This window comes from Bubalus bubalis, chromosome 16 (genome assembly GCF_019923935.1).
Source record: "Bubalus bubalis isolate 160015118507 breed Murrah chromosome 16, NDDB_SH_1, whole genome shotgun sequence".
Classification (NCBI taxonomy): domain Eukaryota; kingdom Metazoa; phylum Chordata; class Mammalia; order Artiodactyla; family Bovidae; genus Bubalus; species Bubalus bubalis.
Genome location: NC_059172.1, coordinates 55381370 through 55407344, shown reverse-complemented (window position 1 = coordinate 55407344; position 25975 = coordinate 55381370). Strand labels below are relative to the sequence as shown.

Here is a 25975-nt window from a genome sequence, read left to right as displayed (position 1 = left end):
GGTAAGAGAGACGAGCTAGTATGAGATGGTCTAATAAACATCCAGTTAAAGTCAGAAGGAGAGAAGAGAAAGAAATAAGGACAGGCAACATCCAAAGAGATTCAAGTCATGTCTATCATTAATAGTACAATAAAGAAACATGAACAAGTCTTTCATTATAGTGGAAGATTCAATGAAACCTTTTGATCCTCTCAATAGACACAGAATTTTTTTTTTTTTTGGTAAAATTAAACACCTTTTGCTAAGCATACAGTGAATAGACCAGAATTCCTAAACCTGGAAAAAGGAATTGACGAAGCATCTGCAATAAGCTCCATTCAAAGAACAGCAAAACCCAGAGTAAAACCTCAAGTGCTGACGAGAATGCCAAGCAAGTGAAACACATATTGCTGATGGGAATGCAAAAATGGTACAGCTACTTTTGAAAAGAAATTTGGTGATTTAATAAAGTTCAGTATATACTTGCCTGGAAAATCCCATGGATGGAGGAGCCTGGTAGGCTGCAGTCCATGGGGTCACTGAGGGTCGGACACGACTGAGCGACTTCACTTTCACTTTTCACTTTCTTGCATTGGAGAAGGAAATGGCAACCCACTCCAGTGTTCTTGCCTGGAGAATCCCAGGGACGGGGGAGCCTGGTGGGCTGCCGTCTATGGGGTTGCACAGAGTCGGACACGACTGAAGCGACTTAGCAGCAGGAGCAGCAGCAGTATATACTTGCTATATGACTTAGTAATTCACTCCTAGGTATTTACCTATGTGAAATAAAAAACTTATGTTTGGAACTTCCCTGGTGGTCCAGTGGCTAAGACTCTGCTCCCGAAGCCAGGGACCTGGGTCCCCTCCTTGCTTAGGGAGCTAGATCCCAGATGCTGCGATTAAGAGTTTGCATGCTGAAAGTAAAACATCCCGCGTGCTGCAACTAAAACCCCGAGCAGCCAAATAAATACATAAATAAATATTTATTTAAAAAGAAAAACAAACTTATGCTTACCTAATGTAAACTATGGGCTTTGGGTGATTATGGTGTCAATGTAGCTTCATCACTTGTAACAAAGGCACCGTGCTGGTGGGTGGTGTTGATAATGGAGGAGACTGTGTGTGTGTGTGGGCAGAAGGTAAATGGGAAATCTCTGCATTTTCTGTTCAGTTTTCCTGTGAACCTAAAACTGCTCTTTAAAAAAGTTCTTAAAAAATCAGGCGAAAACCTGTATGTGAATATTGATAGTGGCTTTATTTGTAAACAACCCAGAAGTTCCTCAGTTGAGAAAACAGTGTTGACAATGAATGTCATTGTGTGACAGCTGCGGGCACACCCATGCAATGGAATACTCCTTGGTGATAAAAAGGAAAGAACTGCTAATGTAGGCAACCCGGTGGGTTACTCTCAAATGCTTTATGCTAAATGAAACCGCTCTCCTCAGATAGCCATGGTTCTGTTTATATGACATTTTGGAAAAAGCAAAACTCTGGACAGAGAACAGATGCTGATTGCCAGGGGTTTTCCAGGGAGAAAGTTTTTGGAGTGATAAAAATGCTCTGTCTTGGGACTACCCTGGTGGTCCAGTGGCTAAGACTTGGATCTCCCAGTGCAGGGGCCCGGGGTTCAATCCCTGGTCAAGGAACTAGATCCCACATGCTGCAACTAAGACCTGATGCAACCACATAAATCAAAGTAAATATTAAAAGGCAGTCTTTCTTGATTGTGGTATGACTGCATGTGTTTTCAGAATTTATAGACTGTTGTGCCTAAAAAGAGTCAATGTAAATTATACCTCAATAAATCTGACTTAAAAAAATTGGAATATTTCTTCACCAAACACAAGGCAGGGGCTTCCCTGGTGGCTCAGTGGTAAAGAATCCACCTGTCAATGCAGGAGACACAGATTTGACCCCTGGTTTGGGAAGATCCCACATGCCGGGAAATGACTAAGCCCATGTGCCACAACTATTGAGCCTGTGCTCCAGAGGCCGAGAGCCACGCTACGGAGCACATGTGCCGCAGCTACTGAAACCCACGCGTCCCAGAGCCCATGCTCTACAAAAGAAGCCACTGCAACGAGAAACCTGTGCACCACAACTAGGGAGCAGCCCCAGCTCGCCACACCTAGAGAAAAGCCTTTACAGTCAAAAAAATAAAAGAGACAAGGCAAGATACCCATGTTCATAGCAGCTCATTATTCACACCAGACAAAGGGTGGAAATAGAATCCGTCAACGGATGAATAGATAAATAAAATGTGGTCTATCCATACAATGGAATATTATCCAGTTTTAAAGGGGAAGGGAATTCTAACACATGCTACAACATGGGTGAATCTTGGAGACATTCTGCTAAGTGAAATGAGCCAGTCACAAAAGGACAAATATCATCCGATTCTAATTTATGAGATTGAGCTCTCCTGGTGGCTCAGTGGTAAAGAATCTGCCTGCAATGCAGGAGATGTGGCAGGAGCTACGGGTTTGATCCCTGGGTTGGGAAGATCCCCTTGGAGAAGGAAATGGCAACCTACTCCAGTATTTTTGCCTGAAGAATCCCATGGACAGAGGAGCCTGGCGGGCTACAGTCCACAGGGGTCACAAAGAGCTGGACATGACTGAGCATGCAGGCACAAGAAATGTTGCATCTGAGATTTTGGGACCCCATGGACTGGGCACACCAGGCTTCCCTGTCTTTCACCATCTCCCAGAGCTTGCTCAAACTCATGTCCATTGAGTCGGTGATGCCATCCAACCATCTCATCCTCTGTCGCCCCCTTCTCCTCCTGCCTTCAATCTTTCCCAGCATCAGGGTCTTTTCCAATGAGTTGGCTCTTTGCATCAGATGGCCAAAGTATTGGAGCTTAAGCTTTTAGCATCAGTCCTTCCAATGAATATTCAGGGTTGGTTTCCTTTAGGATCAACTGGTTTGATCTGCTTGCAGTCCAAGGGACTCTAAACGGTCTTCTCCAGCACCACAATTTGAAAGCATCAATTTTCCAGTGCTCAGCCTTCTTTATGGTCCAACTCTCACATCCATACATGACTATCTTCTCAGATATATCTGTTGCAAATATCTTCTCCCTTTCAATAAACTGCCTTTTTGTTTGATTGATAATTTCCTTTGTTGTGCAAAATCTTTTTGGTTTGATTAGTTGCATTTATTTTTGCTTTGATTTCCCTTGCCTGAGGTGACATATCCAAAACATATTACTAAGATTGATGTCAAAGCGTGTACTACCTTAGTTTTCTTCTAGGAGTTTTATGGTTTCATAACTTACATGTAAGTTATTAATCCATTTTGAGAACGGTGTAAGAAAGTAATGTAGTTTGATTATTTTGCGTGTAGCTGTTCAGTTTTCTCAACACTGGAGGCTGTCTTTTCCTCATTGTGTTAATACATTCTTACCTCCTTTGTTATAAATTAATTGACCATATAAGTGTGGGCTTATTTCTGGGCTTTCTATTCTGTTCCATTGATCTGTGTGTCTGTTTTTGTAACACGTATTTTGGCATATCTTTGTAACACATGTAATTTTAAATAAGGACGTGTGATACTTCCACCTTCATTCTTTCTCAAGGTGGTTTTGGGGTCTTTTGTGTTTCCTTACAAATTTTATAATTATTTGTTCTAGTTCTGTAAAAATATCATTGGTTTTTTATAGGAATTCCATTGAATCTGTAGGTTGTCTTTCTCTGTCTGATTTATTTCATTTAGCATAATACCCTCCAGGTCCATCCATGTTGTTGTGTATGGCAAGATTTCATCCTTTTCTATGGCTGAGTCTTTGTTTTAAAGTCAATTTTTTCTGATATAAGTATTGCTGCCCCAGATTTCTTTTTGTTTTCATTTACATGGAATAACTTTCCCTGTCTCTTTACTCTCAGTCTGTGTGTGCATTAGATTTGAAGTGAGTCTCTTCTGACAGCGTGTATATGGGTCTTCCTTTCTGCTTTTGCTCTCTTCCTCTTTGTTTCATTCCTTTCATTTTTGTGTGTATGTATCGATGATAGATTTATGGTTTGTGGTTTCCATGAGGATATAACCATTTTATTTTATTTTTCCCAAGCAAGAGACTTTATTGGGAAGAGTTGCCAGGGCAGAGGGCAGGAGGTTGAGGGAAACTGAGAGAACTGCTCTGCCACATGACTCACAGTCTCAGGTTTTATGGTCATTGGGTTAGTTTCTGGTTTGTCTCTTGCCAGTCATTCTGAATTGGGATCCTTCCTGGGGGCATATGCATCACTCAGTTGAGATGGATTCCAGCAAGGAGAATCCTGGAAAGTTGGTTGGACCTATGGACTGGAGTCTCCCATCTCCTTTTGACTTCTCCAGAATTCTTCTGGTTGGTGGTAACTTGTTAGTTCCTTGTTCCTTACCAGGACCTCCTTTTGTAAGAAGACTCCTGCAAGTGTATTCTCTGGTGCCTGGCAAGGGGGGTGGTCAGTGGTTCCTTTAACAGTTTGTCTTTTGGTTTTCTTGAATAAGGTCCTTCACAGAGTGAATGTATAAAATTTTAAAAGTCAATGTTTTGAATAATTTATATTAATAATTTAATAAGTTGGCTTTTTTGTTGTGTGTTAGAACTCATCACCAGACCAAAGGTCATGTAGATATTTTGCTGTTTTCTAAAAATTTTTATAGTTTTTTAAATTGAATTATGGTTCTAGTTGCAAAGTTTGTGTTTACGTTCATTTCATTCCATATTTTTTTAGCATTATTTATTTTTAGTTGATTGATGATTGCTTTACAATATTGGCTTGATTTGTCATATATCAACATGAATTAACCATACATGTACATATGTCCCCTCCCTCTTGAATCTCCCTCCCACCCCCCACCCATTCCCACCTCTCTTGGTTATTACAGAGTCCCAGTTTGAGTTCCCTGAGCCATACAGCAAATTCCCATTGGCTGTCTATTTACAAATGTTGGTGCATATGCATCCATGCTGCTCTCTCCATTCATCTCACTCTCTCCATCTTGTCCCCCACCCTTGTCCGTAAGTCTGTTCTCTATGTCTGCATCTCCATTGCTGGTATGTGAACAGATATGTCAGTACCGTCCTTCTAGATTCCATATATATGCTTTAATATACAATATTTGGTTTTCTTTTTCTGACTTACTTCACTGTTTAATAGGCTCTAGGTTCATCCACTTCATTAGAACTGACTCAAATGGGTTTTATGGCTGCATTCCATATAGTCTTTAATTGTTCCTTAGCCATGTTTTGAGAAGGGTCATGGAGATATTCGACTCCATTTCAGTTTGGGCTTCCAGTCTTACTGTACACAGCAGAGCTGCATTCTGGATGAGACCTCTGGGGTTTGTGAGCGCGGTGCTGCCCGCTCTTTTCTGGTGGCCCACAGGGGGCACCAAACCCACCTCTGACCCGCGGGGCACCCCCACGTTTTGCCTTCAGACTTGGCAACAGCTGGCAGGAGCTTTGTCTCCTCAGGACCGTCAGGGCATAGGCTTGTGGATAATGGGACTATGTCCAGGACTACATAGGCTGGGGTTGCCTCAGAACCCACTAGCAAGGAGGCGCTGCAAGAGGGAAAAATGAGGACGAAGTAGACGTTTCTTGTGTCCAGCTGAGTGATGACCGGAGGTCCATCTCAGAGGACTCTGGAAGGAAAGAGCTCCATGTGAAAAATGGTGGGTTTTTAGTTAGATTTCTATTAGATGATCTAGAGGATGATCACTGATGTTCTTTAGTGTTGGTGGCCAGTTTTCCTGTCACTGTTTCTTGAGAGGACTGTCCTTTCCTCTTTGCATATTCTTGGCTTGATTTTCATGAACTGACCACATGCTGCTGCTGCGAAGTCGCTTCAGTCGTGTCCGACTCTGTGCGACCCCATAGACGGCAGCCCACCAGGCTCCCCCATCCCTGGGATTCTCCAGGCAAGAACACTGGAGTGGGTTGCCATTTCCTTCTCCAAGATATAACCATTTTAAATTGATGATCTCTTAAATTTGAACACATTATAACAAGCCTGCATTTTATCCCCCCCCACATTAAATATTTTAACATTATATTTCACACCTTTTTGCTTTGTGTATCTTTTTACTACTTACAAATATAGATCATTTTATTACTTTTTTCTATCTTCCTACTAGCTTTATAAGTGGTTGATCTACTACCTTTACTGTATATTTGCCTTTACCAATGAGATATTTCCTTTCATAACTTTCATATCTCCAGTTGTGATCTTTTCTTTCCCACTTTGAAAAGCCTCTTTTACATTTCTGTGAAGCCTGTTTAGTTGTGCTGAACTGTTTTAGCTTTTGCTTGTCTGTAAAACTTCTTTATCTCTCCTTGAGATCTGAATCATAGCCTTGTTGGGGAGAGTATTCTTGGTGTTTTCCTTTCATCACTTTAAATTTATCGTGCCGCTCCCTTCTGGCCTGCAAAGTTTCTGCTGAAAAGTCAACTGATAGTCTTATAGGAATTCCCCTCTTCGTACCTAGTTGCTTTTCGCTTTGTGGCTTTTAAGATTCTTTAACTTTTGCCATTTTAATTATGATGTGTCTTGGTGTTTATCTCTTTGGGTTTTCTTATTTGGAACTCCCTGTACTTCCTGGACCTGGATATCCATTTCCATTCCAGGTTAGGAAAATTTTCAGCTATTATTTTTTCAAGTAAAAAAGAAAGTTTCAAGTAAGTTTTCTCTCTCTTCTTCTTCTTCTGGGACCCCTCCAATGCAAATGTTAGTACTCTTGATGTTGTCCCAGAGGTCTCTTAAACTATCCTTTTTTAAAAAAAAAAACAAAACTCTTTGGACTAACCTGGCAATTCAGTGGTTAAGACTCCATGCTTCCACTGCAGGGAGTGCGTATTCAATCCCAGGTTGGGGGACTAGGATCCTGCATGCCACTTGGTGCGGCCAAAGGGGGGAAAAAAAAAAGCCCTCTCTTTTCTGTTCAGTTTGGGTGATTGGAAGACACTTCTCTGTCTTTCAGTTCGCTGATCTGTTCCTCTGTATCATCTAATCTGCTGCTGATTCCTCTAGTGTATTTTTTTCTTTTAGTTATTATATGCTTTGCTCTGTTTGGCTCTTTATATTTTCTAACTCTTAGAAGCTTCTACCTTCTCACTGTCTTCATCCATTCTTCGCCCAAGTTCTCTGAGAATCTTTGTGATCATTACCTTGAACTCTTTATTGGGTAGATCACGTATGTCTACCTTGCTTAGTTCTTCTTTGGGGATTTTATCTCGCTTCTTTATTTGGAACATATTTCTCTGTCACTTTACTTTGCCCGATTCTCTGTTTTTATTTCTGTGTATTAGGTGGGTTGGCTATGTTTCCTGATCTGGAAGTGGCCTCATGTAGGAGGTGTCCTATAGGGGCTGGCAGCACACTCCTCTGGTCACCTGTATGCACTAGGAATGGTCTGTACATGGGTGCCATGGGCCTTTCTGTCATTTGGGAGGTGACTGCTGTGGGTTCACTGATGGCTAGGACTGGCCCTGGCCCAGTTGGCTGCCAGGCTCTGCCTTCTGTGGAGGCTGCTTGCTGGTGGGCAGGTCTGGTCCTGGTGTGGCTGGCAGGGGAGCCTGGGGCTGTCCAGAGCTGGTGCAGGCTCGCTGGCTGGGTGGAATTGGGTCACTGCAGATCTAGCTTCTTGGCCTGGGGCAGGGGGTCCTGAGCCTGGTGCTAACCAGTTAGTGGGAAGGCAAGCCTCTGGTGTTAATAGGCTAGAATAGCTAATAGCTTGCCAGCACGCTATTAGCATGTCCTCACGCTAGAATGAGTTTCCCAAATGATACTGCCAGCATCTGTGTCCCCAGAGTGAGCTCCAGTTACCTCCTGCCTCTCTGGAATGCTCTCTGAGATCAGCTAGTGGGTATGACCCAGGCCTCTGCACTGGGTCTCAGAGCATGTGACATTTTGTGTGCTTCCTCTCTGATGGCTCAGCGGTAAAGAATCCACCTGCAGTGCAGGAGACATAAGAGACACAGGTTTGATCCCTGGGTTGGGAAGAGTTCCTGGAGGAGGAAATGGCAACCCACTCCAGTATACTTGCCTGGAAAATCCCATGGATAGAGGAGTCTGGCAGGCTACAGTCCATGGGGTCGCAAAATACTCAGACACGACTGAACAACTGAGCATGCATGCATGCACATTTAAGAACAGAGTCTCTTTCCTACAGTCCTCCAACTTCCCTGTGAACAAGCCCTTCTGGCCTTCAAAGCCAGATATTCTGGGGGCTCATCTACTTAGTGCAGGACTTCCAGGGCTGGGGAGCCCAAAATGGATCTCAGACCCCTTGGTTCTTTGGGAGAAGCTCTGCAATTATGATTGTCCTCCTGTCTGTGGGTCAGATACATGTCAATTTTTAAAAAAAATTAATTAATTATTAAAAAAAATTTGTTGTTGTCGTGCTGGGTCTTTGTTGCTATGCACAGGCTTTCTCTAGTTGCAGTGAGCAGGGGTTTCTCTTGTTGTGGAGCACAGGCTCTAGGCGTGCAGGCTTCAGTAGCTGAGGCTCATGGGCTCTAGAGTGTGGGCTCAGTAGTTATGCATAGGCTTAGTTGTTCTAAGGCATGTGGAATCTTTCCGGGTCCCCTGCATTGGCAGGTGGATTCTTATCCACTGTGCTACCAGGAAAGTCCTCTGCTGAGTCTAATCCACTTTTCCAGGAGGAGCTATCCCCCTGTTACTGGGCTATGATTGCTAATATGTCTTAGTCATCTTTGCAACCTCAGTTCCTAGTACAGAGCAGAGAGACCTGTGCATGTTGGCTGAGAGCATGCTCAGTCTCGTGGCACTTGCATACATCGCTTGCAATCCAGAGAGTTGAGGCTAGCACACCTTCTGTTCCTTAGAGGAAAATATTTGGGAAAGTGCCCTGCCCCCCAGGAGTTCTCTTTATGCTGCAAATGACAGGAAACCTGCCCCAAATTGGCTTAGGCAAGAGAGAGAATTAGTTGTTAACTGAATAGTTCAGGGGTTATGTCAACTTCAAGTGAGGCTATACCCAGGGTTCTATTTAATAGGGACCTGGTTTCTCTTTCTCTAACTCTTCCTCTTCTTTGTTGGCTCCATTTTCAGATAAAGATTCTCATCATGACCCCCAAATGGTGGTGAGCAACTTCCAGGGAATTTCTTTTCTAGAGGGCCAGTGACTGCCTGCTCCAGACTCATTGACTTTGAATGGAGTAGAGCCAGACCCGAGGGACTCCCTAGGGTCTGTGGCTTGGTTTAAGCCAACCAGCCTCTTCCCTCGCCTCTCATCTCTGGGAACAGAATGACCATCAGCTCCAGGGAAAAGCCCACATATGGACAATGGGGGAAAGGAACACTGAGAGACGATTACCAAAGCGGGAGAGAAAGGTGCTGTGCAGCCAAAAAGTAGAAAATCCCTTACATGTGGACCTGACGGTAGAAAATAGGACTGTTGGAACTGCAAGTACAGCTACCCCGTCTCGGTGGGACCAGGGCGAAGAGGTTGGCAGGCAAGTTCTGGTCCAGGGAGGGCAGCCCGGGATGATGCTTTGAGTGGGGATGGAGAGTAGAGCTAAGATGACACTACAGCACAGTGGGACCAACTTCAAGGCAGTTGGGAAAATGAAAGTTTAATTAATTCACATATGCGTGCATTCAATAATATTTAAAAGACCCACCAAGCTACATACTAACACACAAACCAGTAGTACTGGGGCTCCTGTCCTGGCTCTGCTGATAACTTGTTGTGTGAACTTAGGTCATTTCCACTCTGTGCCTTGGCTGCCTCATCAGTAGAGTAAGGGTACTGGATTTGTGCAAGTGGCTCACATACACTGGGGATTGAATAGACAGAAACCGTTAAATGGGCGAGGCAGGCAGAATGTGCAGCAGAGCAGGGTGGGGGCTCTGCAAACTGGACAGTACACTTATGACAGGCACTCACTGCCATCCATCCACCCACCCATCCGCACACCATCCATCCATTGTGCAACCATTAACCTATAAGTTTATTGAATGCTAATGTATGTTTCATACTCTGCTAGGTACCAGAGGCCCTTTATTCAGTTGATGGCCCTGGTTAAACCCTGGGGAGAAGCATAATTTTTTTCTTGATGGCCTTGTTGTGTGGCATGCGAGATCTTAGTTCCTTCAGATCAGATCAGATCCTTCACTCAGTCGTGTCCGACTCTTTGCGACCCCATGAATCGCAGCACACCAGGCCTCCCTGTCCATCACCAACTCCCGGAGTTGACTGAGACTCACGTCCATCGAGTCAGTGATGCCATCCAGCCATCTCATCCTCTGTCGTCCTCTTCTCCTCTTGCCCCCAATCCTTCCCGGCATCAGAGTCTTTTCCGATGAGTCAACTCTTCGCATGAGGTGGCCAAAGTACTGGAGTTTCAGCTTTAGCATCATTCCTTCCAAAGAAATCCCAGGGCTGATCTCCTTCAGAATGGACTGGTTGGATCTCCTTGCAGTCCAAGGGACTCTCAAGAGTCTTCTCCAACACCACAGCTCAAAAGCATCAATTCTTCAGTGCTCAGCCTTCTTCACAGTCCAACTCTCACATCCATACATGACCACAGGAAAAACCATAGCCTTGACTAGACGGACCTTTGTTGGCAAAGTAATGTCTCTGCTTTTGAATATGCTATCTAGGTTGGTCATAACTTTCCTTCCAAGGAGTAAGCGTCTTTTAATTTCATGGCTGCAGTCACTATCTGTAGTGATTTTGGAGCCCAGACCAGGGATCAAACCTGCATTGGGAGTGCGGAAACCTAGCCACTCGACTTCCAGGAAAGTCCCAGAGATACTTTTTTTCTATGGTACATTATCAGAACTCTTTCTTTCTTTCTTTTTAAAAAAATTAATTAATTTATTTTTAGCTGCCCCTGGTCTTTATTATTGCGTGTGGGCTTCTCACTGCAGTGGCTTCTATTGCTGCGTGAGCTCTAGGGCACGTGGGGTGCAGTAGTTGCAGCATGCGGGCTCAGTAGCTGTGGCACACGGGATTCGCTAACCGGCAGCATGTGAAATCTTCCTGGGCCAGGGATCAAGTCTGTGTCCCCTGCATTGGCAGGCAGGTTCTTAACCCTGGACCACCAGGAAGTCCCATCAGAGCTCTTTTGTTAAGGCCCTGGATGCATCTCTCAATCAGGAGCTAAGCATACAGGGCATCAACTCCTTATCAAAAGACTCAGTGACTTAAGGACCCTCCAGCTTGCAACTCCTCAATACACTATAAAGGCAAATTCCCTACACTTCTTTGCCCTTCCAGAAAGGGTGTGGGGCCCACAGAGAATATGCTCTACTGGCAAACAGGGTGTTTTGAAGGCTGATTTCAGAGCTGCAGGCACCCAGTTGATATAGCAACTCCTCGTCTTCCATTTATCCTATTAAATAATTCACTGACTAAGGAGATCCTGAAAGTACATGGTCACAGACTGCTTTTTCTCTGTTTCTCAATTTGTGGTTTTGTTTCCCCTGACAGTCTCTGGAGACCGAGCCAGGGTCTCTACATTACAAGTACATCTTGTATATTTAATCTGGAGCCCTTAATAAACTGGGGGGTGGGGTAGAGGCATAAAGAGAGAATGGAATTAAAACCACAGCCTGGGTTTTAAGCCTTGCTTACTTCTTTTCCCACTCCCAGAACTGCTCCTTTTCCCTCCTTTTTTGGAAAGAGACACATCTCTGTTTGCCTGGTGGGGGTCTGTGGAAAGTCCAGTTCACATACACAGTAACGTTGTTGATAGACACGGTCTCCCCATGGGAGAGCTGCCTGGAGGGAATGTGTTCACTCACCATCACATTAGGGTGTCTGCAGGTCTTGCTCTCCAGGCAGAGTGGAGCTGGGCTGAAGGAAATATGGGAGGATTTTCCCACTAATGGAGAACCTGGAGGGGGCAGGGTGTCTGCCTGTACCTCCAGAAGTGTGGAGTGCAAGAAGGCTCTGCGTGACGTGACCCCTGGGGAGATCTCCTGGTGGGGGAAAGCCAGGGAGCAGATCTGAATGCCAGTAGATTTTCTGTATAGGGTGTGGCTGACTCAGAACAAATTCAAGGCCCAGTTCTCCAGGGTTAGCCATGTAGAGCGAAACTTCCACTTCTAGATCAAGAATGGCTTCTGAAGTCTCAGTGTCCCCCTGGGATTCTGTTCCCTTTGGCTCTGTCACTAAACAGCCAAAGGCCACTCCCCACTGGCTCTAGGTGGCTGATCCTGATCATTGCCTCAATTTCCTAAAACACAGCTGAGTCAAGATTGGGGCATTTAACAAAACATTGCACAAAGTTCAGGGATGATGAAGGGGAAAAACAAAACAAAACACAGAATGTAACAAGAAACCAATCCCTGTGCCAGCTTGAGGACCTCACCCTGCCCAGAGCTCTATCCTGACCCTTCACACCTGACAGGGGTCACCTGTTTCCACCTTCTCTGTCCTCAGACATCACTTTACCTTGGGGGATGCAAGGGATAACTTCATCAGACAAGAGCAAATAAACTCCTATAAGACTGAACTGTGGTGTTGGAGAAGACTCTTGAGAGTCCCTTGAACTGCAAGGAGATCCAACCAGTCCATTCTAAAGGAGATCAGTCCTGGGTGTTCTTTGGAAGGAATGATGCTAAAGCTGAAACTCCAGTACTTTGGCCACCTCATGCGAAGAGTTGACTCATTGGAAAAGACTCTGATGCTGGGAGGGATTGAGGGCAAGAGGAGAAGGGGACGACAGAGGATGAGATGGCAGGATGGCATCACCGACTCGATGGACGTTGAGTTTGAGTGAACTCCGGGAGTTGGTGATGGACAGGGAGGCCTGGCGTGCTGTGATTCATGGGGTCGCAAAGAGTCGGACATGACTAAGTGACTGAAATGAACTGAACTGAAGACATAAACACAGATGGTAGCAGGAAGCTCGATTTGTGACCCTCCTGCAGCTCTCTTCCTTTGGAGTGTTCTCTCTGGCAGCAGCCTAAGGTCATGAGGTCCTCCATGAGGACAAGGTCTCCACTGTCACACTCTGTTAGGTTCTTTTTAAATTATTATTATTCTAATTTATTTCTCAAATTGTTCAGAAACCAGACTATTCATCCCTTCACCTCACCATTAGAGACACCTATTTATTGAGGCTTCTATCAAAGACATACTATTGGAATCAAGATACAAATGTGATGGAGAAAACCCTGAAACCATCATCCAAACAGAGTTTAATGCATTAAATGATTATGTTTCTTGGCTGGTCCTTGATTGAAGCTTCCTTCCTGGGTTTGTCTTCTTCATAAATCATGATAAGGATGGTGTGGGGCTGAGGAAGCCTGGCCTATCCTCAGTGCTCCTGGTGAGGATAGAGCAGTGCTCCCAGCAGTTCAGCTGTGGAGCCAGCTTCCCCAGGGAGTGAGAGAGGTCATGGTCTTTCTCTTTGGGCTTCCTGAAATTCTGTGATCACAGGAGAGGGCTGGCGTCGACTATGATTACTTCATTTCACATACCAACCTCTCCCATCCACCTCCCAAATGGCAGTCTTGCCTGCTTCTCTCCAAGCTTTTGGGTCTTCAGTAAAACCTTTTAACTCCGCAGCCTCTTACAGCTGCAGTCTTCCACAGAAATAATTTCACTGTTACCTTTCAAAGCTTACATCATCTCTCCTCTGGACTAATGCAGTCATAATAAGAGGAAATGGCTTATAAAAGCATTTGCTATGTGTTAGGCATGGTCTGTGACAACCTAGAGGGGTGGGATGGGGTGGAGGGTGGGAGGGAGCCCAACTTGAGGAAATGAAAAAGACCTTCACAGAAGCAGAGACTCCCAAACCTCTCTTGACCCAATTCCCCTTCCAGCTACCTTCCCATCTCTCTCTCTTACTTTTTCCAAAAAGAGTTCACAAAAGAATGATCTCTCCTCTACTCCTTGGGGGGGAAAGAAGAAAAGGAGGGCTTAGATAGTCACTGTCCTAAAAGAAGTTCTGTATAAAATAATTTTTAAAATGTAGTGCTGTGCCGTGCTCAGTCATGTCTATAGACCCCATGGTCTATAGCCCACCAGGCTCCTCTGTCCATGGGATTCTCCAGGCAAGAATACTGGAGTGGGTTGCCATGCCCTCCTCCAGGGGATCTTCCCTACCCAGGGGCTGAACCACATCTCTTTTGTCTCCTGCATTGCAGGCAATTCTTTACTGCTAAGCCACCGGGGAAACCCTAAAATGTAGTACCTATGCTTATAAAAAATTCTGAGCTGTGGCACTGCTCTCAGCTGGGTAGCCCAATCCAGAGCTTTAATAGATGTCCTGTATGAAATAATTTAAAAAGACATATTAAATGACTTTCAAAGTAAATGAATACAAAGTAAATGTCATTTTTAGTTTGGAGACGTCATTTTTGTTTTGCAAGTGGAAATAAAGCCAACATTGAATTTTAAAGGCAGATGGGCTTCCCTGGTGATCCAGTGGTTAAGAATCTGCCTGCCAATGCAGGGGACTCGGGTTTGATCCCTAGTTTGGGAAGATCCCACCTGCCCCGGAATAACTTAGCCCATCACCACAGCTACTGAGCCTGCGAGCGCAACTACTGAAGCCCGCACACCCAGAGCCTGTATTCCTCAACAAAAGAAACCACAACAATAAGCTTGAGCACCACGACAAAGAGTAGCCCCCATTTGCCACAACTAGAGAAAGCCCAAGAGCAGCAGCCAAGACCCAATGCAGCCAAAAATAGATAAATAACTGGGGAAAAAAAGAAAAAAACAACTTCATGATCTGGCCTGATTCAACTAGACATGTGCTCTGTGACACAGTGCTCTGTGACAACCTAGAGGGGTGGGCTGGGGTGGGAGATGGGAGGGAGGTTTATGAGGGAGAGGCACATGTATACCTGTAGCTGATTCATGCTGATGTATAGCAGAAACCAACGCAATATTGTAAAGCAATTTTCTCCCAGTAAAAAGTTTTTTAAAAAATGGATCATTTTCCTATCTCAAAAAGTAAAACAGTACAACTTATTGTATGCATAACTGAACTGGCACTGAAGTGAGAAAGTCCCGAACAGGCTGTGCTTCCTGGACGTGTTGTTCCCAAGGAGGTAAGCTGGAGTATTGCCTAGTTCGCCAGAAGTGGTTGTAGCTGGGAGGCAAGAGGAAACCCCCAACTGCGCTATGTCTGAATGAACATTACGGGAGGATTTTCCTGTGATTAAATGCTCCGAGGGTCTGAGACAGAATTATCAGAAAGGCCCAGGTGAGGAGGACCTTTAGGGTAGCCTCTCCCAGGAGGTGATGTTTGTGCAGAAGCGTGAATGATGTATGGCAAGAGATCGTGGTCAGAAGGAGTTCGAGGTAGGAAGGAGGGGTAGGTGGGCTGCAGGGCTGAGGGCGGAGGAATCCCGGAGCAGGCTGGAGGCAGAGGTCCTGAGGCGGCGGCTGGGGCAGCCCAGCTCCCGGGCTAGGCATGCTCTCCTCTAGCGAAACCCAAACCCAGCATCTGCAACTGGCCGTTTCCCTTTGGGTTCATCGTCTGTCTGCTGCCTTTTCCTGACTCCGGCGTCTTCTGGCCTCTTCTAACTCCCCCTCAACCCTAGGAAGTGGTTCTGCTCTCATCCCCGTTTTACTGGGGGAAGACCGAGACACAGCTTAGGGTGGCTGCCTGAGGTCACACAGAGGGTCGAATCCATACAGTCTGGCTCAGAGCTGTGCTCTTAACCAATGCCACCATAAACTGTCCCTCACTGGGGCTCTGGCTCACAGCTCCTGATCCCACCCCCAGCCTTGCCTGGGCTGGCCTTGTGTGCGGGTCTCCACCTCCCCCACCTTTATGACCACTGCGGACGCATCTCCACGTGCCCAGGCTTGGCGGGGGTGGTGCTGAGAAGAGCAGGATGGGGAGGTTTAGTGAGTGCAGCCTTTCACCACCCTGGCCCTGCACCCCAGGGGAGCCCAAGGCATGGGATGCACAGCGAGGGTCCTGTCTGAGACTTCTTACACCCGTGCTGCGTTCTGATCACCACCATCATCACCACCACCGAGCACCGACTCTGTGCTGGGCCCTGGGCTAACGCTTTCATTTCCAGACGACCCTGTGCGCAGGATATAATTTCCAGGTATGGCTTTCTGATCTTAGGGTGACAAAGGGTATTTGTTGCTTGGGTGTCCACAGATTGGGGTTTGGGGTATGCAGAGATGTCACGGCTACTCCATTTCTTCTAAGGGATTCCTGCCCGCAGTAGTAGATATAATGGTCATCTGAGTTAAATTCACCCATTCCAGTCCATTTTAGTTCGCTGATTCCTAGAATGTCCACGTTCACTCTTGCCATCTCCTGTTTGACCACTTCCAATTTGCCTTGATTCATGGACCTAACATTCCAGGTTCCTATGCAATATTGCTCTTTATAGCATCGGAAAGATCTTCACGACCAAGATAATCACGATGGTGTGATCACTCACCTAGAGCCAGACATCCTGGAATGTGAAGTCAAGTGGGCCTTAGAAAGCATCACTACAAACAAAGCTAGTGGAGGTGATGGAATTCCAGTTGAGCTATTTCAAATCCTGAAAGATTATGCTGTGAAAGTGCTGCATTCAATATGCCGACAAATTTGGAAAACTCAGCAGTGGCCACAGGACTGGAAAAGGTCAGTTTTCATTCCAGTCCCAAAGAAAGGCAATGCCAAAGAATGCTCAAACTGGTCCACATCAGAAAAATCTTAATTGAAAAAAAAAGCTGAAAAAAATAGAAGAAAAACCAAAACAAATCCCTTCCCCCCTCCATCTAACAGACGGGGAAGTCAAGTAAGTTACCCAGGCACCCTCAGCTGGTCAGTGAAGACGCCAAGATTCGAAGGCCACCTCTGGACTCTGACTCTGGAGGTCGCACCGTCAAACCACAACTGCACAACATCTTTACAACTTCGGCTAAGGCAGGGGAGTTGTGGTGGCAGGGGGTGGGGGGGGTGGGGGGGAAGGGGAATGGGAGTGGGGAAGTGGCCCTCATAACTGGGCATTCCAGGAAGTCTTCCCAGATTGAGGGACATCAAAGCTGATGTTACTTGAAGAGGAGCTGATTAAGCAGGTGAGATGTGTAGGAGGGATGTGAGGGAGTGGGGAGGGGAGGGTATTCCAAGCAAGGGGAACCGCTTGTGCAAAGACTGGGAGCACCTACGCTGTCTCCTGCCTGGTTGGTGCCAGGCGAGAAGATGGAAGGCCTACCCTGCAGGACCGCAAGTGTCTCAAGGACAAGGGCTATTGTTTACTTGCCTGTGTACTCCCAGCGCGCCGCCTGGTGTCAGGCATACGGTTGATGTTCTGTCGCTAAGTCATGTCTGACTAGGCGATCCCATGGACTGCAGCATGCCAGGCTTCCCTGTCCTTCACTGTCTCCCAGAGTTTGCTCAAACTCATGTCCACTGAGTCAGTGATGCTGCAAACAGTAGAGCTCACAAATAATTCTGGACCAGGGGACTTTAAGGGGAGGTGCTCAGTGACAGGGAAGAGTAATCAAGCTGGGAAAATTTGCCACACCTGTTCCTGGCAGCATCTTCCCTTGGGCCTTGGCAGACGCAGCAGGAAGACAACCAAATCCTCCCCACAGGTTCTAGATTGGACACAGTATCCAAATATTCAGCCCCTGGCTCCTAACATCTCTGAGGCTGCAACATGCCTTTGAATGACTTGAGAAAGCATTCCTGCAGAAAGGGCACCCGCTACACCCATGTGATTCATTTTGGAGGGCCCCTCCCCTGACATCCACCTGGGAGGTTGCCCTGTGTGGAGTCTGGACCCCCACCTCCCATCCATGCCTGGCCGTTCTCCCTCCCGACTCTCTGACACTTGCTGTGTTAAGTGACCCAGCCCCTCCCCAGGAAAACTGACTGGTCTCTACCTCTGTCTCTGTCTTACCCACAGCTGGGTCTGCAACAGCCTGCTCCCAGACCAGACAGCCCAGCCCACTCCACTTCTTAACTCAGGCTCCTAGACCCTGAACCTGAGGGGCTGTCATGATGCCAGAGGTCTCCAGTCCCCTGGGTCCCTCCCATCAGCCAGCTTTGCTCTATCCCGGCTCCTCCCTGCCTCTTCTGACTGGGGCAGTGGCCTGGGAAAACCCAGAGCATCCAGGATCTCCAGTGGGAATGGCCCCCATTCCTGCCCAGGCTCAATAGCCCCGCCCTGCTCCCTCCCTCTCCCTCCAAGCCCTTCTGTACTAAGACTGTGTGACCTTGCAGCCATCCCGTCTGGCCTGCTATCAGCTCCTTCCACAAGAGGGTTTTGGTTTTTTTTTGATGTCCTTAGAACTCTGTCTCCTCAATTCTCCCTTGTCTGCATTTTCCTTTCTAGTCTGCTTGGATGACATTATTTCTATCATCCTCTTGCTCACTGGGCAAGAGGAGAAGGGGACGACAGAGGAGGAGATGGTTGGATGGCATCACTGACTCAATCGCTATGAGTCTGAGCAAACTCCAGGAGACAGTGAAGGACAGGGGAGCCTGGCGTGCTGCAGTCCGTGGGGTCACAGAGAATCAGACAAGACTGAGCGACTGCACAACAACTTTCTCACTGTAAATTCTCTTACCACTTTGCCCTTTTGCTGCTCCTGCTGAGCCAAACCCCAGCCCCAGATGGCTGTGGGGCAGAATCGCTCCAACAAAGGGTCCGGTGTTTCCCTGTGCGTGCGTTTCCTTCCCCCTCTCCTGCTTGTGCTCAAAATCCCCTTCCATCCCTCACTCGCAAGGCTGTTTTCCATTTCCCCAGAGATGGAGGGAAGAGAGACCGCAGCGACCAAAGGAGGACCATGGGGTGGGAGGGGTTGAAGGGGAGGAAAGAGACTGTGGTGCTCACTGGTGCTCAGCAGTGCTCCAGCGTGAGCCTCCCTCGCCCCCACAAGGCCTTGGCCGACCTGTAGACACCCTCTGCTGGCCCACTGAGGCAGGGAGCTTGGCTGCCCTACAGCGCTGGACTCAGGAGAACAGACCACGAAGATCAGCAGTCAGCGTTGGGCACGTAGAAGGCTAGGTCCCTGAAGACATCCAGGAGGAGATGAGAAGGCCAGTGGATAGACTGATCTGGAATCTGGGAGAATGATCTTGGCAAACGACTTAACTTGAGAACAAAGTCTAGGTCATGGGATCAAATGTGACCACTCCGGAAATATGTATGAAGGAGAAGAGAGGCCGGAAATGGAGCTTTGAGAAATACCACAGCTACAGGATAGGGGTGCTGGTGGTAAAGAATCTGTCTGCTAATGAAGGAGACAAAGGAGACGCATGAGTTGAGGGTTTGATCCCTGGGTCGGGAAGATCCCCTGGAGGAGGAAATGGCAACCACTCCAGTATTCTTGCCTGGGAAATTCCATGGACAGAGGAGCCTGGCAGTCTACAGTCCATGGGGTTGCAAAGAGTTGCACCTGACTGAGCACACTCACACTTACACACACACACACACACACACACACACACACACACACACACAGGATAGTCATTGGAAGAAGAGCTTTTCTGAGTTTTCCTGTAAAGTGGATATGATGATGCAAGTTGCTGTTAAGATACAATAAACACTTAATATGTCACTTAATATATAACACTTAATATATCAAGTGTTTGACACGGTGTTGGTGCTCCCTGATGGATCTTGAATGTGTAGCATGTTTCCACAGTGGTCTTCCTCCTGGGTCACGTTGGTTTGCTGACGTCCCTTCAAGAGAAGTGACCAGAGGCCTGGACTTCATCGCTGCTGACTGCTGTCCTCCACTGGACATTATGTTCTATTAATGTGGCCCAAGCTTGCAGTTGTGCTTTCAGCACTGCAGTCTGCTGGAAAGTGTTGGCTCAGCCAAGACCTCGGTGCTTTTGTGAGGGATGCTCTGAATCCAAGAGCCTTCAAGGGAAGATGTGAAGGAAGGGACTGGGTCCTGTGGCAGGATCCAAGGGCAGTCCTCAGACCTAGCGGCTGTCATGTCCTTTACAGAAAGGGCGGAGAAGTTGGCCAGCCCCTCCTGGCTCTGCCCTTCTATGCTCTGGGCCTGCAAGGCAGGAGACCGGAAAGGTAGAATGAGGCTGGTGATGGGGAATGTGGAGGGAAGGGGCGGGTCTGAGGAGATGCTGGGGTGAGGCGGGGTCTCCAGGCCAGGTGTGAATGCTCTAGGTTCCCTCATCCGTGTCTCTTACCCCTTCAGTGAGCCTGGGCCCACCTCTGCTGCTTCTGATGGAAGGAGTTTGCCTTTGTCTTTGGGGAGGCCAGACTCCTGGCTGAAGGGCAGTGGCTGGAGCAACACCGCCCCCTCATGGTCTATTCTGCAAGTGCAGTCAGTGGACCCATCCTGGAGTTGGGAGCTGCCTTCTGACACCCCACCCAACCTCTTCTGAGGCCCATAGGCTGCCTCCAGATCAGCTGATCAGCTGACTTTGTGGTCCTTGGCTGTCTTTGGCAGCTTGTCCTGTGTACCTAAGAGTGTCCCTTTGTTTCTGGCTTATGTGAGCCGTCGCTGTCTGCTGTATATCTCTCCTGCTCCCTTGGGCTGTCGTCTCCGTGTCTGTGGTCAGCACCTCCCGTCTCTCTTCCCATCAGTCTCTGTGCCCCCGTCTGTGTTTCTGCATCTTCTCCTGTCTCTAACTTGCTCCCTGCCCCCCTCCACTGTCTGTGTGTCCTGGAGCTGGGGTCACGGCTGCCCTCCCCCCAGAGCCAGACTGATTCTTGAGAAGACTGGGCTTTTTAGCTTTTTCCAGGATGAGTCAGGAACTCCTGGAGGGATGAGGATCAAGGTCCCACCCAGCAGTGGCCTCAGAGAGGATGCCGGAGGTCAGAGGAGTCTCAGGCTGGGCTGAAGACTGTGACAAGACATTTTCCAAAATATGCTCATGGGGCCAGTGGGAGGCTGGGCGCATTCCTGCGGATGTCTAAGAAGCAGAACAAGCAAGCTGCTGGCTGCCAGTGTGGAGCAGGGCTGCTCTAGCTGCCAGCTGTATGCAGAGCCTTCCATCTCTCCTCAATCCTCACCACACTTTCTATGGCCTCAGGGCCTTTATACAAACTTTTTCTTTGGAGAAGTCTTTCCCTCGAGGCGTTAGAAAGCACTTCCTTTAGGAAGTCCTCCTGGATTCGCAGTGTCTGAGATGAGCCTTCCTCTGTGCCAAGGTACCATCCTCTACTTGGTTTACTGTAACCTGGATGCTGTTCTGTCTCCCTGACTTGTGTGTCTGTTCTGGGGAGGGGTGGGTAGAAGCTTTCATGTGCCTGCGCAGGGAAGCAGCAAGTGGCAGAGACAGGGCTGAGGGGGTGGGTAGGGATGATCCACACGGTACCTCCCTCCTCCCCACAGCCCCTACTTGTTCTGCCTGTTTCTATTCCGACCTTTCTTCCCCCAGGTTTCTCCGTATGTTGGTGCTGGAGGCCACAGAAGTTCCAGGAAAATCTGCCTGGCTTCTGGCCCAGGAGCAGGCTCCAGGCAGGCGGTGGGGAAGGGCTGCTCGCCGTTAGGTGTCTGTTGAGTCCTCTGAGTTGGCACTATTGGGGATGGGGGCCACCTGTGTGCAGCCCAGGACTAGGGTGGATGGGTGGAGGAGGGGGCGCCAGGGGCACTTTGTAGACTGAGTGGCCGTGTCTCGGTGTGGTTGTGTGGCATGAATGGGCATAGGGAGAGCTTACCTGGGGTTCTCACCTTGGTTATGGGTCCGCCTGTAGCCTGGAGTTGTCCCTGGGACCATAGACCTCCATGGTACCTTGCGAGAGTGTCAGGGCCCAGCTATTCCCTGGAGAGCTTAAAAATCTATCCCAGGGAAGGGAAAAGGAAACACTCAGAGAGTTACCTCTTGTGCATGGAGGAAGCAGAGCCTCCCTCCTTCCCCAGTTTGTTACATTAAAAAAAAAAAGATGTATTTATTTTTCTCTGCGCTGGGTCTTCGTTGCTGCGTGGGCTTTCTCTAGTTGTGGAACAGGCTCTGGAGCACAGGCTCAGTAGCTGTGGTGCACAGGCTTAGTCGCTCTGCAGCATGTGGATCTTCCTGGACCAGGGATCGAACCTATGTCTCCTGCTTTGGCAGGCAGTTTCTTAACCATTGGACCACCAGGGAAGTCCCCTGTTTATTTCTGATGGTCTACCTGGACCTCTTGTGAGGGCTGAGGCCTGCCATTGTCTGGCTCTGTGACCCTGAGTGATGGAACTGGGAGGCTCTGTTAAGAAGTATGGAGCAGTTACGAATGATGGGGGGCAGTGGGAGTTTCGGGGGGATGTACTGTCTGGGGGCTCAGGTGCTGACAGTGAATCCACTGGTGGAATCGAGCTCAGGACCCATTGGATCACAGATCTGAGGCCACTCAGATCAAGAGCCGGTTCCAGGCTGAGGCTGGAAGCCCAGGGCTGGGGTGGACAGGGCCGGCGGCTGCATCCGAGTCCCGACTCAGGATCCTGGCTCACTCAGGAGTGATGGAAGGAGGAGGGGCGTGGGGTTTGGACCCGGGAGTTGACTTCAGTCCCAGCTGGTGATCCAGGCCCTGCCTCTGGCCTCTCTAGGCCTCAGGCTCCTCAGTTGAGGAATGAGGCGGCCAGTTCCTGTGGGCACTCTGAGCGGATGTGCCAAAGCGCCTGCACACAGCAGCGCCGGGGCCCCTCCCGCCTCCCTCCACGGGCTCTCTGTCCACCAGGTTGTCGTCCTGGCGCTTGCTGGCTGGCTGCACAAGGACTGTAGGAGGGCGGCCCTGGGCTTCCACAGCCCCAGGAGACTGGAGACGGCTTGGTCCCCTCCCCCACGTCTGTGAGTTCCAGGCCGGCTCACCTGGCCAGAGGTGCTGCATGCAGCCAGCACGTGCCGCTCACGTGCCGTGTGCTCTCCTCCACCTATGGCAGGCTGCCTGGGCGCCAGGACTTTTGACTCGGGGACAGCAGCTCCTCACCTTCCACGAAGCTGGGCAGGGTGTCCCCTGCGGAGCCCATGGAGCAGGGTGTGGGCTGCTGTTCTCTGGAGCTGTGTCGCCTGGGCAACATCGGGTGAGGTGTCTATGCTTGTGGGTGGGTGAGACCACATGCCCAGGTTCTGAAGGCCCAGGAGGGCTGGTGTCCAGGAAGCGCTCCTACTTCCCACCCTGGCCCTCAATGTCCCATCACTGACAGTCACCCTGCCGGGATGAGCACTGGCTTTACCTTTGGTAAATTCTGGTCCTGAAGTGGTTTTGGACGCCATTGAGTGCATCCCTTCACTTTATAGATGAGGAAACCAATGGTAAAAATATCTGCCTGCAATGCAGGAGACCCGGGTTTGATCCCTGGCTCGGGAAGATCCCCTGGAGAAGGGCATGGCAACTCACTCCAGTATTCTTGCCTGGGAAATCCCATGGACAGAGGAGCCTGGTGGACTATAGTCTATGGCTTCACAAAGAGTTGGAAACGACTGAGCGACTAACACACACACACACACACACAAGGACCAGAAGGAAAACCACAGCCCACGGGGCCATGGTGGAGCGGGGGATGAGAGGACAGAGCAATTAATTCAACAAACACGGTGAGGGCTTCCTGTGTGCCAGATGTGTATAGGGCGGGGTTCTGGGAAGAGGAAACCCTAGCCTCACCCTGGAAGGTACACAGCCTGCTCACGGACCTGCAGCTGTGGGGGAGGGAAGCCAGAGGAGGAGACTGGCTTGGACCATGGGTTCCCGCCGGGGGGCGTCTCTCTCAGGTCAGTGGGCCATAACACCTGGGGCAAGGGACTTAGTCTTTCTTGGTTCTTCTGGTTTGTGTTTAAAAATCTGCTACAAAGTGAAAATAGTAATATCAGCGTATGGAACCCGTGGGGTTGTTGGGAGTTCACTTATGAAGTGTTTAGAACAGAGCCCGTGTACGCAGTTGAGTGCTATGTAAGTGCCTGGTATTATCATTGTGGCAGCTTCTCCCATGGCCTTTTGTACCTAGCCCCGGGGAAGTAGCTGGAGGGGAACAGCTGTGTGGTATGGGGAAGCAGGGGGAGGCTGGGAGCTGCAGGTGGGATGGCCGGGCAGAGGGAAGGCTGGCCCAGACCTACTGTGCTCTCGCCAGGCCCGGTGTCCACCTCCAGGGGCAAGCAGGGCATAGTTGACTGGACTGGGGGTTGCTGGCCTCACAGCACTCTCTGGCCCAGAGTGAGAATGGAGTCAGGGATGGGGTGGAGGGCACGGCTGTTCTTTCCTTTCTATTTTGACTTATTTTTGATATTTTTATTTATTTGTTTGGCTGTTCTGGGTCTTAGTTTCAGCACCTGGGATCTTCAGTCTTTGTTGCGGCCTGAGGGATCCTTAGTTGTGGCCCGTGGATTCTAGTTCCCTGACCAGGAATTGAACCTGGAGACCCCTGCATTGGGAGTGTTGGAGTCTTGGCCATTGGACCACCAGGGTAGTCCCAGATCTTTCCCTTTTAAATTACAAAAGCATCTATGCCCCCTCTAAAACCCTTTCAATCCCTGAAACCTTCCTCAACTCTTTTCCCAAAACCTACCCCTCAAGATTACACACCATTAACAATGTAAATTGCATCCTTTCTAGATCTTTTATATCTTTTAATAACCTATGTATACACTTATAAATACCGCTTTTGTTTTTAAAAAAAGGAAAGAAAATCACATAATATTACACTCATTGTTCTGCAACTGTTTCCCACCTAACGATGTTGCCTCTTTGCATCCTTCCCTGTCAAACACACAGGCCCCTCCAGCGTCTATTGCTGCAGAGTTTTCATAGCACAGATGGACCAGAATTTATTTGACCATTTCCTCAGTAATGGACATTCGGGCTGTTTCCAATCTTGTACTATTACTAACAAAGCTGCTGCAGACATCCTGTACATATATCTTGTGTCCACGTGCAAGTGTCTCTGAAGCTAGATTTCTGAAGAGGGATGAGTCCCAGGGTGTGAGAGACACGAATTGAAAATCATGAAGCCTGATGGGTGGGCATCTTTAGGGTTTGATGGTGCAGACCTCCATATGTGTACCTGTGTGTTCAGGGACCTGGAGAGCCATGTTATGTGGGAAGCACGGGGCCCCTGACTCAGGTCCCCACACTCTCAAGACTGCTGGGGCTCCCCCATCTCCCCAGCACCCATAGTGCTCCTCTGCCTCCCTCACCGGACCTCAGCACTGCCCTGCAATGTCCCGAATCCATCCATTTTCCCTCTCTCTTCATTTAACACCTTTGCTCTTCCTGGAGCCCACCTCCTCACTCTCAGCTGATGACCTCACCTCCTGTCTCACTGAGAAACTAGAAGCTGCAACGGGAGAGTGTCCATGGTCGCCTACTGCCACACCCATCCACCCACCTGCATGAGTGCCTGAGTCCTCTGCCTCTTTTCTGTGGCCAAGGCAGCCCTTCTACTCTGCACAACAAGATCTGTTTTTAAAAAAGCTATTATTGAGGAAAAAATCACAAAACAAAACCTTCACCCTTTTAAAGTGTGAATTCAATGCTTATATATATTTTTAGCATATCCACAGAGTGGATATGAAACCATCACCACTACCTAATTCCAGAACATTTTCATCACCCCCAAATAAATCCCATGCCCATTAGCAGTCACTGCCCACTCTACCCTGCCCTCCTCCAGCCCCCTGGTAACCACTAATCTATTTTATGGAAAAGTCTCATGTCCATAAATTCACCAGTTATAGGGCCAGAAATAGACTGTTATAGATGGAAATATAGACTGTTATAGAGCCAGAAACCATACAATCTGTGGCTTTGACGTCTGGCTTTTTTCACAGAGCATAATGTTGTCAAGGTTCACCCACGTTAGGCATGTGTCGGTACTTCACTCCTTTTTATGACCAGATAATATTCCACTGTATGGATGTGCCATGCTTTGTTTATTCACTCACTAGTTGATGGACATTTGGGTTTCCACTTTTTGACTATTATGAGCAATGCTGCTATGAGCTTTTATGTATTCATTTTTCTGTGGCCATATGTCTTTATTTCTCTTGGTACACCTAAGGGGGATTGTTGGGTCATATGGTAGCTCTGTGTTTAACTTAAAATTGTTTTTTATTGAGATATAATTGATATATATCATTATGTTAGTTTCAAGTATATGACATAGTGACTCAATA

The 25975-nt window shown here is 48.2% G+C and overlaps 1 long non-coding RNA gene across 10 annotated transcripts in view; it reads left to right on the top strand.

Annotated features, from left to right (window-relative positions):
• Positions 1-25975, top strand: part of LOC112579692 — a 235781-nt gene that overhangs the window by 58988 nt on the left and 150818 nt on the right. For 4 of the 10 annotated variants that reach the window (XR_006640097.1, XR_006640098.1, XR_006545375.2 and 1 more), the window contains exon 1: positions 19372-21041. The exons of 1 other annotated variant lie outside the window; for it this stretch is intronic. This is a non-coding gene — a long non-coding RNA (uncharacterized LOC112579692). Of the gene's footprint in view, positions 1-19370; positions 21042-25975 lie in introns of those variants that run through there. 5 more of the 10 variants (XR_006545377.2, XR_006545373.2, XR_006545376.2 and 2 more) reach the window with 5 other exon arrangements.